The following is a 16,151-nucleotide window of genomic DNA, read 5'->3' as shown; positions in this document are numbered from 1 at the left end:
GACAGGCGCACTCACTCCAGGGTTCACACCACCGGAGCAAGCCATCCACCACCTGCCTCCAAAGGATACAAACTGCACAAAATGCTTTCCATGAGAAAATTAATGCGCATGTAGCAGAACCCAATGGACGTTAAGGTAAGTGGCTGTTTTTATTATTAGGAGGTGGGTGCGGACGGCTCTTCCCAGCGCTGGCCACGCTTGGGGGGGGGGGGGCAGCTGCGCCACCCAGCCTCCCACTCCGGGGTGCCGCTGTGGTTCCCAGGCAGCGAGAGAGCACTTTGCAGTATTGGTTTTTTGACTCTGCATAGTTTGGCATGCGAAAGCAAATGCATATTTGCATGAGCATTGCCTCATGAATAGCCAATTAGGCCGGATTTGCAAAGCCAGACTTGCTAGGGTTAAACTTGGTGTTTGAGCACGCATACATTTTCTCATGGAAAGCCTACTTCTTCTTGCTTCAAGGTTGAGGCACGTACTCTATTAGATAGATAGATGCGGCGTATGCTACGACGCGGGTTGGCTAGTATAATATACTTAAAGAGAACCCGAGGTGGGCAGATGGGGGGCAGATGGGACACAGAGGCAAGTTCTCTGCCTCATAGCATGGCTCTGTGTCCCCACACCGCTGCTCTTTGCCCCCTCCCCGCTGCGCTATAGCCCCCAGAGACTGGCAACATTATTTGTCGCCATCTTGGAGGTAAACACAGGGAGAGGGATTCCATGTTCAAAACACCCGCCAGGGTTGTTCTTACAGGATTTCCAGAGCTGCCATCGGGAAGCTCTCTCTCCCTGGCCACGCCCTCTTCCTTTCCCACGCCTCCCTGCATGCTGGATGAGAGAATGAATCTCTCATCCCAGCGTCGTGACCTATAGGTCACAGAAGTGAAAGTGGGCTAGTGCAGCCCACAGGCGCGGCGGTTTCTTTTGTGTCAGGTAAACTTTAAACAAACTAAAGATAAGCATCCTACTACTTTAAAACCACTTCAGGACCATAGGCTTACACCCCCCTAGTGACCAGGCTATTTTTTTCAAATTAGTGCTCTGCAGCTTTAATGGCACGCTGCAGAGCCATACTACTGAGCACACAAATGAATCCCCCCCCCTTTTCTGCCCACCAACAGAGCTTTCTGTTGGTGGGCTCTGATCGCTTGTGTAATGTTTGTTTTTTTGTTTTAATAAAGTTGACTATTTTTTTTATTTATTTTAACTAATCCCCTCCCCCGCCAGCCAATCAGGGCGAACCTCTCTCATAGGCATCAGCCTATGAGAGGGGATCACGATCGGAGCCTCTCTAGGGGACAGCCAAGTGACATGGCTGTCCCCATACAGCGCTGCTGCAGATCGCAGCGCTGTACAATGTAAATAGACTGTGGTTTTGCCGTCTAACAGTCTGCTAGCGATTGATGATGGAGCGTAGCTCCGTCACTGAAGTAGGGATGCACGCGCATCGGGTTTTCCCCTGCAAAACCCCACCCCAGGACTATGAGATCCTGGGGTTGCCACCTTCCCCAAGTTAGGCGGTCAGGGAGAGGTTAAAGGTAACTTGAAGTGAAAGCTGGTGAACAGGCTTGTATTATTGTTAGTAAACTTATGAAAATTAGCAGCTATATGCCAGGTATTTGATCAAAGTGCTAGCACTCAGCTACACAATAGCCGAGTAGTTACACCAATGTCAAACATCTGGAAATGAAGGATCACTACTGCTGTGCTCAGAAGCAACTCTATAGGGAGGCCATGTGTGCTGAGCGTTAGCAAGTGCCCAGCCGATGAACCAGAGCAGCTGTCAGGTGGTGAATTCACTGCCTTCAGTTGTCTGTGGAAAAGAGGGCTTAGGCACTGCTGTGTCTGACCATTCAACACAACGTTGAGACAACCAACATTGTTTAACATAAAATAAAGACAAACACCTTCATATTTCTCTCAGTACACATACTCTTCATGTGTAAAATAAGTGACATGTGACATGATGAGATAAACATAGCTTCATATAGTACTTGTCCTACTAAGAAACTGTCTGAAGTCTCTTCCTGTGTTTTTGTACAGCAAGTGTTAAAAAACTAGAGCTGTAATCTATGCATATAAGGAAGTTGAACAGCTTGTTAAATACAGTGCACTTTTTGGAGTATCTAATAAATGTTACTGTGAATTATAGTAACGTCTCAAAGTCTGTTTTTCTACGAGGGAGGTAACCTAACTTCCCCCTTTTAAACAGGGTTTAAACGTTTATATCCTTGTTGGCGCCTCTGTTCACAAATTTTCAAACTGTCTTGAAAAGTAAATAAAAAGGCAAAACACTTCCATTTGTCTGAGAAATCAATGCTGAAAATATTTTAGAGCTTAAAAGTTCAAAAGGTTGTTACTTATGTTTGTTCTCCAGCTGAATAAAGCAGATTTGACATCAGACTGTCATGGCTGTTGTTTAGATGGTGTCTAAAAATTCAGCCATTGAACTGAAAATAAAAATATAAGATGCAGGTTTTTTTTACTTACCTGTGGCTTCCTCCAGCCCCATAAGCATGGCTGTGTCCCTCGCCATCCTCCTACGATGTCTCGTTCAGCTGCGGTGAGCCCCGGTAAGCGGCTCAGTGAAGTCAGTGGCAGACCTTCTACGCATGCGCGGCTCTTCTGTGCAAGCGCAGAAGGCCCCGGCTGACATCACTCCGTTAGACTTAGTCTGACTGAGCCGCTTACCGGGGGTTGACTGCGAGAGAACGGCGGCGCTGAGGAGGACGGCGAGGGACACATCCATGCTTATGGGGCTGGAGGAAGCCCCGGGTAAGTAAAAAACTGCAGTGAGACTCATCTTGGAGTCTTTTTAAAGTTACTTTTATTCAACCAGCAAGTAATTTTTTTGACTGGAAATGACATAGGTGTCTCCCAAAAGATAATAAGACGATGTGCAAGAGGCATGATTGAGGAACAAAAACATTTCTCAGCGTTTATGTACATTTGAGCAAAAAGTGTCCAGTCCAAAATTATTCATACCCTTCTCAAACTGTCACAGTCTGTGGGAAAATCCAAAGTTCTATACCATTCCAAATAGTCCAAGCTGTTCTACAACATCTTAATTATGCTGATTAATTGGGAACTGCTGTTTTAATCAACTCAACAGGTGAAAAATAGCAGCTCTCTGCAGTTTGTTTGAGGACAGTCATGGCTAAGACAAAGGAGCTCAGTGGCTGTGCATTGTGGCTGCTCACCAGTCAGGAAAGGGCTACAAGGCCTTTTCTAAATGTTTTCAAGTTCCAGAGGCTACAGTGCAAAGTATTATTAAAAAATACAAGATGTTCTGCACTTTGGAAAATCTCAGAGGACATGGTCTGAAGCCAAAAGTGACACCTGTTTTGGCCAGGAGGATAGTGAGAGAGATGAAAAAGAATCCAAGGATCACCACCAAGGCCATCCTGGTGAATCTGGGCTCCACTGGTGGCAATGTCTCAAGGCAGACAATCCAAACGGACACTGCACACTGCTGGGTTCCACGGATGCAGACCAAGGATGACGTCACTTCTCTAGATAAGGCACACAAAACCTTGCTTGGCTTTTACAAATGCTCATCTAGACAAAGAAAACGACTTCTGGTCTTCTTCGTTATGGTCAGATGAAACAAAAATTGAATTGTTTGGTCACAATGATGTTTCCTTCATTAGGCGTAAAAAAAGAGAACCCTTCAACCCAACACCATCCCCACTGTCAAACATGGTGGTGGGAACCTAATGCTTCGGGGGTGTTTTTCAGCCAATGGACCAGGGAAACTAATCACAGTAAATGGCACCATGAAAAAAGCAATACATGAGGATTCCCAATGACAATATCAGGCAGTCTGTAGAGAAAATTGGCCTGGTGCACCAGTGGACATTTCAGCATGACCTAAAACACACAGCAAAAGTGGTGAAGAAGTGTTTAGCAGACAACAACATTAACGTTTTGGAGTGGCCGAGCCAGAGTCCTGACTTAAATCTAATTGATAATCTGTGGAGGAAGCTAAAGATCAGGGTGATGGCAAGAAGACCCTCCAATCTAAAAGATTTGGAGCTCATTGCTAAAGATGAATGGGCAAAAATACCTGTGGAGACATGCAAAAAGCTGGTCTGCAATTATAGGAAGCATTTGATTACTGTAATAGCCAATAAAGGCTTTTCTATTGATTATTGAGAAGAGTATGAATAGTTTTGGACTGGACGCTTTTTGCTCAAATGAAAATAAAAGCTGAGTAATGTTTTTCTCTACAATAATGCCTCTTGTACATCGTCTTATTATCTTTTGGGAGACACCTATGTCATTTCCGTCAAAAAATTACTTGCTGGTTGAATAAAAGTATCTTTAAAGAGACTCTGAAGCGAGAATAAATCTCGCTTCAGAGCTCATAGTTAGCAGGGGCATGTGTGCCCCTGCTAAAACGCCGCTACCGTGCGGCTAAACGGGTGTCCCTTACCCCCCGAAATCCCCTCTGTGCAGCCGGGGATCTCTTCCGGATTGAGGCAGGGCTAACCGCCGCAGACCTGCCCTATGCGCATCTGTCAGCGCGTATCTCCGCCTCTCCCCCGCCCCTCTCAGTCTTCCTTCGCTGAGAGGGGCGGGGGAGAGGCGGCGATGCGCCGCTGATAGACGCGACTAGAGGCAGGGCTGCACCTGTTAGCCCTGCCTCTAGGAGCAGCAAAATCTACGACCAATTGGGTCGTTGATCTTGCGGGGGGGGGGGGGGGGTTGGGGGTGAAGGGACCCCTGTTTAGCCGCGGGATAGCAGCGTTTTAGCAGGGGCACACGTGCGTGTCTCTTTAAAGAGAAACTCTGACCAGGAATTGAACTTTATCCCACTAAGTAGCTGATACCCCCTTTTACATGAGAAATCTATTCTTTTTCACAAACAGACCATCAGGGGGCGCTGTATGACTGATATTGTGGTGAAACCCCTCCCACAAGAAACTCTGAGGACCGTGGTACTCCTGGCAGTTTCTTGTCTGTGAACCTTGTTGCATTGTGGGAAATAGCTGTTTACAGCTGTTTCCAACTGCCAAAAAACCATGCAGCAGCTACATCACCTGCCAACAGTAAAAATGTCACCATGTAATAAATGTCAGAATGTAAATCAGGGATTTAAAAGTTTTTACAATGGGCAAACACTGACTAAATCATTTATACATAACTATTGTAAAAATGAAGCACTTTTCTCTTACATTATTTTCACTGGAGTTCCTCTTTAAGTCAAAATTTGCCAGGGGTATGAATAATTATGGGCAGCACTGAACCTGACTCTTATTTGGTACATTGCCGCACAAAGGACATTGCAGGACATGCTGGGTTGTCTTTTTTTGCCTCTTTATTTCCCCTCAGACTTAACTAATTCAGCCTGATTGGCTGAAGCCTCTTCTTCTCCTGTTTTCCCCTCCCACACCTCTGTTCCTCTCTGATTGGCCAATATTTCTCATGCTGAGACAATTCACTTTCTATTGCAGAGCTGGTTGGGAGTGCGTGAAGACTGGGAGGAGGGTGGGCAATGTATACACAATCAGGCAGAGGAAAATAAGGGAGGAAATGACATCAGGATTGGCATCAAGATAGACACAGTTCAAATGGAGAATTCCAAGAAGGATTTTCTCTTTTTTTTACTATAGAAAAATCACTACGTGGACAGTGCAATGAACAGTGCAATACATATGTTATGCAAGTAGCGCAAGCATTTACCTACTTATATATGTTTTTTTTTTCTGAGATCGTATGGCTGACAGCTCCACTTTAATGTACATGAGAACCCTGCTGTACGTGGTATGAACATGTCCTATTTTGAGCATATTATCATGCACAAAGACAATTTACAATTTCTATTAACGAAATAGCTCAGTATACTGAATAAGCCAACATTTTCTAGTTCATCTTTTATTTTTATCTACTTTCTTGAATGTTTTATGATGCTGTTCTGTCAGAAACATAGCTAGAAATCATAGGGTTCCATCTTAATCCCCACCTTCTTTCATCAAAAATACTTCCCCTCTTTCCCAGGTTCCTCTGACAGTAAGTGAACACTGGGTGGTGGTTGAAAGTTTGTGAAGCTACAGTGCTATGCTACAGAGATGTCGCCATCACTAGGCCATATTACAGCGAATTTAATTTTTTAGAGGTCATTTGACCACTTGGGCAATGTAAATCAGGTATGTGTTACTCAGACAGGCTGACCACAGGGCCATGTTACACAGTCCAGCGCACCACAGGGCCATGTTACGTAGACTAGCTCTCCACAGAGCCATGTTACACAGACCAACTGACCACAGAGCCATGTCCCACAGACCAGTTGACCACAGAGCCATGTCCCACAGACCAGCTCACCACAGGGCCATGTCCCACAGACCAGCTGACCACAGGGCCATGTCCCACAGACCAGCTGACCACAGGGCCATGTCCCACAGACCAGCTGACCACAGGGCCATGTCCCACAGACCAGCTAACCACAGGGCCATGTCCCACAGACCAGCTGACCACAGAGCCATGTCCCACAGGCCAGCTGACCACAGAGACATGTCCCACAGACCAGCTGACCACAGAGCCATGTCACACAAACCAGCTGACCACAGGGCCATGTTACACAGACCAGCTGACCACAGAGCCATGTCACACAGATCAGCTGACCACAGGGCCATGTCACACAGACCAGCTGACCACAGGGCCATGTCACACAGACCAGCTGACCACAGGGCCATGTCACACAGACCAGCTGACCACAGGGCCATGTCACACAGACCAGCTGACCACAGGAGGACCATGTTACCCAGACCAGCTGACCACAGGACCATGTTACCTAGACCAGCTGTCCACAAGGCCATGTTACACAGACCAGCTGACCACAGGAGGACCATGTTACCCAGACCAGCTGACCACAGGACCATGTTACCTAGACCAGCTGTCCACAAGGCCATGTTACACAGACCAGCTGACCACAGGACCATGTGACACTGGCCAACTTCCCCACAAGATCATGTTTATATTGACAGAACTGGGCACCTCCTGGGATCTAGTCTGAACTGAACTGAGCTTGTCCTCACGAAGCAGCACTCCATATTTTTCAGGAAGCATCATCCAGATGCCATCAGGTCTCAGCAAGCATGGTGCACTGGAGGATATATCTGGGAAACACAGTGTTAAAGAGAAGCCTCAAGATGCTGAATTGCAGAAGTTGGCATATCCAACCTGATCACTGTCCATGCCCCAAAGCTCATTATTTAGAGTGCTCAATTGCTCATCCTGCAACAATCATGTCTTGAAATTTTGATTAAATGACCAAAAGCAGTGGCATACAGAGAGTCAGGGTCCTTTCACACGACATCCATTGCTGTTTAATTGTCAATATAATCTCATTGTGACGTGATGCAATTATATCCCAATGGCACTTATACAAAATGCCTTCCACATAACCCTCAGTATGCTGCATGGGGCCCGGTTCACATTAGCGTTTCAGGTCCGGCTTCCCCGGACCCGGAACGCTCCGTACACAGCGGATGGTAAATGATACATTGTTAATCAATGTATCCATTCACACTCGTGCGACCGTCCGGATCTGATCCGGAACGCAGCCCCGGGGAAGATCTAGCTTTTTTCCAACTTGCTGCATTTTTTCCGTACGTCCCTGTGCGGCTGCGGACCTGGGCCGGATCCTGACCCGAACATGCGGCCATGCTGTGCAATGAGAAACGGATGTTTCTCATCACACTGGCATTAGGATCGGATGCTTCCAGCACCGGTCCTATGCCACTTGGGGGGCCCGGACTACACGCCGGTATCCCCCATGCTTGCGGTGCCTTTCTGGCACTGCAATGTATCTAGTTCCGGCTACTTTATTGTAGCCGGAACTGATCAATTCCTGATCCGCAACTTGTAGTTTTCGGGGGCCACCGCAGAGACCCGTACGGTCTCTTTGCGGCCCCCGGACCCGGACCCCCGGACACTTGCGGACTCGAACCGCAAGTGTGAACGGGGCCTTACTGGACAACACACGCATTAATGGTTATGGTGTAAGTATATGTCTATGAACTGTATGCTCCACTGGTAACGAACGTGTGATGCAACTTTTCATCACCGTTGCAATCCTATTTTTCAGGATGTGCAACACAATGGCTATCATTCATAAAGCATTCCCGCATGCGGAAATGCTGAAAACAGCTGACTTTACCGACCACTTAGCAAAATCTCCATTCATAAAAGCTGTTACCGCATGAAAAGCTGACATTCCAGAGCAGAGTGATAAATTACCGCCTTGTGCGGTGATTATCTTAACAAATGTTACTAAATGCCAATTCATAAAGATTAGAGCAAGCGATATGAGGACGGGGATTACCGCTCTCTTGGAAGTAGCGATAAGCATGCGGATTACAGCTGAGTCAATGGAGACAGACCTCCCAAGCAGCACCAGTGAGAGCAGCACACGGAGGGACTCAGGCAGCTTCTCCTGTTACGCCAGCCTACCGTCAGCCTACCGACAGCCTAGTTCGGGAAATCACCGCACTGCAATCGCAACTGTCAACATTTTTATGAATGAGCACACAGAAGTCTAAAATAACGAATACGGTATTTTCCCGCATGGATTTTTTTTACCGACCACACTTTTACGAATGATAGCCAATGTGTATAGTGTGAAAGCACCCTGAGTTTCGGCTCCGTGATTGTGGCTGCGGCTACATAGATTGAATCTTGATCCGTTATAATGCAGAGAGGTGAACAGGCTCATAGAATTGTATGGGCTGGGAGTTGACATGCAGAATTAATTTGCAATGCAACGGATATTGGGCTTCACACAATTCACTTTTTCTCCTAAGTTTTCTCCTAGGAGAGTTTTTCTTTTCTTTGTTTTAAAATAACTTTTCAGTACCACAAAAAGTAGGTGAAATGTACTGTCAAAATTATTGGAGCATTTTCTTGCTTGCTAGTGGCTAAAAGAAAACCGGTACTGAAAAAAAGTTCCCCGGGGGGTACTCACCTCAGTTGAAGCTCTTCTGACGGAGATAGGTGAAAATAGCCGATCTCCGTCGGGTCCGCTCTACTGCGCAGACGGAGATCCGCTATTTTCGCCTATCTCTGTGGGAAGAGCGGATACTGCGCCTGCGCTGGAGCCAAAAGGTAAATATTTACATCGTCGCCGCTCCGGGACTCCAGGATTTTCTCCACCGCTGTGGGACCGAGGAGGACGGGGGAAGCCTCAATAGGACCCAGAGGCTTCCCCCACCCGAGGTGAGTACCCCGCAGGGGAGTTTTTTTCATTACAGATTTTCTTTAAAGGAAACCAGAAACAATGAATCTTCAAAGTTTCATACATACCTGGGGTTTCCTCCAGCACCATCCGCCCGGATTGTTCCCACGCCGCCATCCTCAGCCTTCTCCGTCTTCTTTAACGGGTCCTGTAAGATCGGCCAGTCGCGGCCAGTCTGCACAGGCGCACTACTTTCTCCGCTGCAGAGAGACGGAGAGAGCGCACTGCGATTGCTCAGACTGGCTGCAACTGGCCGAAGTTGCGGGACCTGGTACCGAAGACAGTGAAGACTGAGGACGGCGGCGTGGGAGCAATCTGTGCAGATGGGGCTGGCGGAAGCCCCAGGTATGTATGAAACTTTGAAGATCCGTTATCTGTGGTACACGTTAACCACTTTACCACTGAGGGTTTTTTCCCCCTTATGGGCCAAGGCAGTATTCATCTTTCAGCGCTCCTCCCGTTCATTTGCCAATAACTTTATCACTATTTATCACAACAAAACGATCTATATCTTGTTGTTTCACCACTAATTAGGCTTTCTTTGGGTGGTACATTTTGCTTAGGATTACTTTATCTATTATCTACTATTTTCAGGCACTCACATTCGTAAACAAAAGTTCTACAGGCACTTATATTGACATGAGAAAGCGGGCCAAGACCTGTGAAACGCGTTGTATGAATAAACTTTACTTTTTCCATTTAGGCTACTTTCACAGTTTCAAAAATGTCACAACACAACTCTATGCCCTGTTATCGTCGCAAACAGTAGGCATACAGGCAATGAAAAGTATGCTTCTAGGTCATTACTGAGCATGTGCAAACAGTCCACCGCAGTTAATAACGTGTATAATGCACAGCATGCAGCACTTTCTAATAATGCTACAAGTTACACACAAACGCAACGTATGCACTGTGAATGTTGCACAGACTTAGTATTGTTGTGCGTTAGTCCACGTTAAAACATTTTCTAACGTGGAGCTTTAACGTTGCACTGTGAAAGAGGCCTAAATAAGGTAAGTAATTATATGGTACACTTCTCATGTATAAAAGTCTAGTAGTTTCATATCATCAAGGGTGCCTCCATCAGTGTTTTTTTTTTAGTATAGTTTTCCATACCCCATAGGGGTTTTTAGTCACGAGGACCTTTAGTCCTCACAACTAATCCAGGAGAGTGACCGACGAGCATCTGCCCCAAAAGAACTGGGACACCAAGCAGGGACGGTTATATTCCCACAGGCTCAAACGGTGGTTGCAAGTTTTGCAACCCACCCTTGTGAGTATAAAGGTGCCCATAGACCTAAAGATTATGGGCAGATTCAACAAAGAGACAATTTTTATCTGTAATCGAATCTGATTAGAGATAAATTTGTCCCTTGTCAATTCTGCCCATACACTACAGGCTGATTCTTGTCCAATGTCAGCACGAAATCTTCAGGGAATCGCCTGAGCCCACAGCCCCCGCACCGCCGCTGCCCCCCCCCCCCCCCATGTATAAACCGGGCGGCTAGCCGTACTAGCTACTGGCACCTAGCGTCTGACGCTATGCGCTGACGTCAGATAATATGCGCCAGTAGCGCTTACGGAATACCGCCCGGAGGTTACAGGACACCACACGGAGGCTGCAACAGGACAGGTAACGTATAAATGCACACGGGGGGCACATTTATACATTGCAGCGGGGGTTTCGTCGTCTTGTCGCGCGCTCGGAAATCGACGCCGTACCGCTGCACACCCGACCTAGCAACTTCGGCCCGACATCATGCGTGATAGATAAAGCGACGAATTTCTGTCCCGAAATTGGTCGCTTTGTCGGTCTGGCATGCACTTGGCGGCAACGATTTTCATCCAATTTGATTATAATAATCGAACTGGATGGTCGTTAGGCCGCCAATTTGCCTGATGTATGAGCACCTTAATACTAATGCTGCGTACACACTGGCGACTATGGTCGTTTGAAACAGCTAATTAACGATCGTTCCGCCTACAATCAGGGAAAAAAACTTTACCCAACGATCATTAACACGAACGACAAAAGAACGACATCGGGAAGATGGAAATATCCAACCTGACGGATCATATCTACCGACAATCGTTACAAAACTATAGTGTGTACAGACATCGGCCGAGAACGATCGTTACAAGGGCCAATGCGCCTGCGTTGAATTCTGCCCAGCTTCCGTACTTCCTTTGTAGCGCGGCCGTAAAGATTGTTACATTGCTCATTTCAATTAAACTTTGTTTTCATGTTAACAATCATATATTTGTATCTATTGTAACTCCATGTTAGTGTTTTTTTTTTATTTTATATAAATATATACGCAACATTTCCTTCTGATCGTTCTTTTCTGCGAGAACGATCGTTAAAATGTGTATGATGATCGTTGCATTCCTATCGTTGCCGTATCGTTCGTCTTTCAATTATCGTTCCTAGCGAACGATCGTTATCGCAAGTGTGTACGTAGCATTAAGGTGCATACACACGTCAGATAAAAGTCTTTGGAAAATGAAAGATCACAGACCAATTTTACCCCCTTCCATGTAGTATGAGAGCCACACTCTACACAGTCTATTCTATGGAGCTGAACTCCCCATCAGATAGAAATCTTTGCAAGATGCTGCACACACAGATGCTGTACAGACACAAAAGATCAGTATCTGCAAAAGATCTCTTCCTGCAAAACGCATTCATAGTCTATAAGGGCTCTTTCACATCAGAGCTTGCGTTGGAGAACGCTCAAAGCATACGTTTTGTTGTATGCCTTTTACTGCGTTTTGATATGCGTTGCACTGCAGTGAGTGTGCGTTTTTAATCCGTTTTCAATCCGTTACTGCACATAGAAAAACGCAGGTAATTTTTTTTTCTTTTAGTTGTCAACTTTCTACATTGTTCCTCTGTTGCATTCTGGGACTGATTGCCTGTGTTAACGGATTAAAAACGCGCATAGTGTGCGTTTTACATTGACTAACATTGTAACGCATAAAGCTAGCGTTGGCCAAAAAACTGCGCCTGGGTGCAGTGGAACGCAACGCACAAAAAGGCTGCGTTATATGTGAAAGCTAAAATGAAAGTCTATGGACTTTCATTTCACCTTGGGTAACGCAAACTTTATCCTTTGCGTTGAAACGCAGAAAATCTGCCCTAATGTGAAAGAGCCCTAATATCTGCAGATCTCGTACACACCTTGTTTAACGGACAATTATCTGTAGATCAGATCCACCAGGTTGGATCTTCAGATCGGCAGATAATTGTCTGATCTGCAGATGAATGTCCATTAAACAAGGTGTGTATGAGGATCTACAGATATCATAGACTATGAATGCATTTTGCAGGAACAGATCTTTTGCAGGGATTGATCTTTTGCAGGAACTGATCTGTTGCATGTGTACAGCATCTTTGGCTATCATTCATAAAGCATTTCCGCATGCGGAAATGCTTAAAACAGCTGACTTTACCGACCACTCGGCAAAGTCAGCATTCATAAAGCCTCTTTCTGCATGGAAAAATGACACTACCGAGCAGAGTGATAAATCACCGCCTTGTGCGGTGATTATCGGTACAAATGTAGCAAAATGTTCATTTATGAAGATCACCACAAGCGGTGTGAGGTCGGGAAGTTCCGCTCCCTCTGATGTGGCGATACCAATGTAAGTGAATGGAGACACACAGACCTCCCAGGCAGCTGCAGCAGAGCGGAACACGGAGAAATGTATCAACTCGGCAGCTTCCGTGTCTCCGCAAGCCTACCGCCTGCCTACCGCCAGCTTAGTTCGGGGAATCTCCGCACTGCTTCCGCACATGGATACATCTTTATGAATGCCCACCCAGAAGTCTAAAAATCCGCCAGCGGTGTTTTTCCGCACTGATTCTGTTTACCGACAGCCTGTTCATGAATGATAGCCTTTGTGTGCAGCATCTTGCAAAGATTTCTATCTGATGGGGAGTGCAGTTCCATAGAATAGACTGTGTAGGTATGGCTTTCATACTACATGGAATGGGGTAAAATTGGTCTGTGATCTTTCATTTTCCAAAGACTTTTATCTGACGTGTGTACCCACCTTTAGGCTCATTCACAGAGACTTGAAGGTTATTATGGGCCACCATGAATGATCAAAACTTTTCTTATTTAGCATGAGCTCATTAAGGACCAAAACAAACACTGCCACTGTGTGCCTCCCCAGAGCAACTAAAATATATCTATGCCTGTAGAGGGGCATTTTCTCAGAGCGCAGGAGCCTATCACTGACTTCCTTCTAGAGATTGTAGCCCAGGCGTTCTGACTGCAAGCTCACTTTTTATTGCTATCAGAGTTCTAGGCAAAATTAACATTAATTACCATTGCAACATCAATAGCATCTAAGTTATAAAAAATCTATTCTTCAGAGTAGCTGTGGTTTGGTGCCATGGTGAGCAGCAGCATGTAGTACTAGAACTGACTGTAAGCAGTGGTAATCTAGAGACTGCTGTTTCCCTGCAGTGATGTTATTATGTGCACTTTGTCAAGTCTTGACTCTACCCACCTTATGAATAGCTGTGAGGTCAGCTCAGTGCCCTCCCTGGACCTTTCCGGATAGGAATCCAATTGAACTGCATCATGGGAAAATCATTTTTCCAGCATTTGAGTTTTTTTCCTTTATCGCGTCTAACGTTGGGATACATATACAATTTTTTTTTAACATACGTATTTTAGTTAATTTGTTCTAAATAATGCACTGCATTTTCTCAACCTATTCGGTTAGTCAGCCAAATCACTTGTTAACAAATTTCACAACGTCCTCCCTATGGCGTATGTTACACACTAGTATGTAGCTGTGATTTATCACCCATGACTTAACTAAGCTGCATTTGTGGGAAAGCAGTCGGCTGCAAACCCCTAGCAATTAATCATTCAATTTTAATGCTGTGACCACTACTGAAAATGAGTGCTGGGGCCATTTAGTACCCACAAGGACAGCAAATGCCAGCCTGCAACAAGTCAGCCAACCAGAATTATCTTCGAGGCTATAATACGTCACCGAGGTAAACATTTGTGATGCAACCTATCTGTAAATTTTTTGGAACGGTACCAACATGTTTGTATACCGATAAAGTTCAAAAGCAAGAAGTGGTATAGCTGTGTATATATAAAACTGTAGACAGCTTTTGCATTGCAGCTCTGTAAAAACTTTTAATGAAGCCTGCGGCTACCTTTTACAGTGGTGAGTTGCGGTTTTATGTAACGGTCAACATGATGGCTGCATTTTAACTCGGAAAGTTGTGCATTCGATGCAACTAACGGAGTACACATAATGTGCGCATTAACAGTGAACCATACTTTTCATTAGTTGTATGCTTCACTGTATGCGCACATAACCACTTTTCCGTTTTGTTACGTTCCTTCTTTTACAGGAGACTCAATGCCAACTGTCAACGTAGCATTAGGGTTCTTTCGCACTGTGTCCATTGCATTCTGTTGCAACACACAATATCACCACAGGATTATATTATATACCAATGGTGCTTTCACATTAGCGGCTAGATTCACTAAACGGTGATAACTCATATCATGGGCGCTTTCGTGCGCATTTTTGCGCGATTGCGAGTTTGCGTGCGCAATCCAGAATTATTGCACGCAATCAAATTTTCATGTGAAAACATGCCCACAAATTTGCAATCGCGCGAAAATGATATGAGTTATCACAGATTAGTGAATAAAGCCGCAAGTGTGGTGCAGCGGGTGCTGACAGGGTAACACAGAGCATGGTGTGTATGTACTGGGCAACGTGCACCTTTAAAGCGCAGTGAAGCATACTTTCATTGTACTGCATGCTTCACTGCACAGTTGCACTGCATGTCTAACATGCGGGGCAAGTTTCCGGCAGAGCTGCAATAGCATTGCAACATGCACGGTGTGAAAGGACCCTAAGAAGTTTATAACTTCAGTCAAGATTTTATTTATTAATCTGATAGTGCATAAATATGTTTATTAGCCATGCTCTTTGTGTCGTAGTGTTTGAGCATAAATTCTTGTGTTCATTGGTTGCACTGGGACACATTACCCTGGGCACAGTGATACATTTTACTGCGTTTGAAGCACAAACCATGTTTTTGATAGCATATTTAATAATAATTGTGACATCTAAGGAGCATTTTAACAAGGAGGCTTCATGGAGTCAGTACTTAGAAATAACCTTGAACGTGGTCCATATTTAATATGACAAAAGAAAAGTGATATTAGACCATATAATACATTATGGATACATGTTTGTACCAGGATATGTATGTTAAAGCATCATTTCCTGCATAAGCAAACTTACTTGTGAGTAGCAGTACCTGCAAGCTCATCCCTGATGTCAGGAATCTCTATCACGCTCCACAGACTGATACATGTCACATCTTGACGGACTGTCATGCAGTGTAGATCGCTTGCTGTAACAGCTGGACACGACGATTAGCCTGTTAAATCCATGTTGACATGAGTAATCCACAAAAAAGGCAAATGTAGGCAGACTTGATAGTTTCCCTTCCAAGAGAGCAGCTAAAGTGACGGCAGCTATCAGTAGCAGCAGCAGCAGCGCTGAGCTCAGCGTACAGAAGCTAGAGCTGAACTGATCCCGGGCTACACACAGGCACAGCCGAGTGAAAGCACTAGCAGGAGATTATGAACAAATTGGCCACTAGGGGGCTCAGGAATCAGCCAGAGTGAGTCAAGGATAGGCTGTGTAGAAGGACGAGGCAGCAGCAGGAAACTTGGCATAACTAGGAGAACGTTTCCGCGTGTCCTTGCTACTTCTAGGTCTCTGGGCTTCTGGAGAGTAGGAGGGCATATGCCAGATGAGACATCCTTACTCACGATATACATTATGATTTGAGAGAGAGAGAGAGAAAGGATGAATGTGGTATTTTTTTTATTAGGTAGTGACAATTCAAAAGTTAATA

General features: G+C 45.3%; 1 protein-coding gene across 1 annotated transcript in view; it reads right to left on the bottom strand.

The window, feature by feature from the left end:
* Positions 1–15,787, bottom strand: part of HTR1E (5-hydroxytryptamine receptor 1E) — a 200,472-nt gene extending 184,685 nt beyond the window's left edge. The window contains exon 1 of the mRNA XM_068279388.1: positions 15,530–15,787. The gene's annotated coding sequence lies outside the window, so the exon portion shown is untranslated. The remainder of the gene's footprint in view (positions 1–15,529) is intronic.
* Positions 15,788–16,151: the final 364 nt, after the last annotated feature.

This window comes from Hyperolius riggenbachi, chromosome 4, assembly GCF_040937935.1.
Source record: "Hyperolius riggenbachi isolate aHypRig1 chromosome 4, aHypRig1.pri, whole genome shotgun sequence".
NCBI lineage: Eukaryota > Metazoa > Chordata > Amphibia > Anura > Hyperoliidae > Hyperolius > Hyperolius riggenbachi.
The sequence above is the reverse complement of the archived record's forward strand: the minus strand, read 5'-3'. Positions and strand labels throughout refer to the sequence as shown.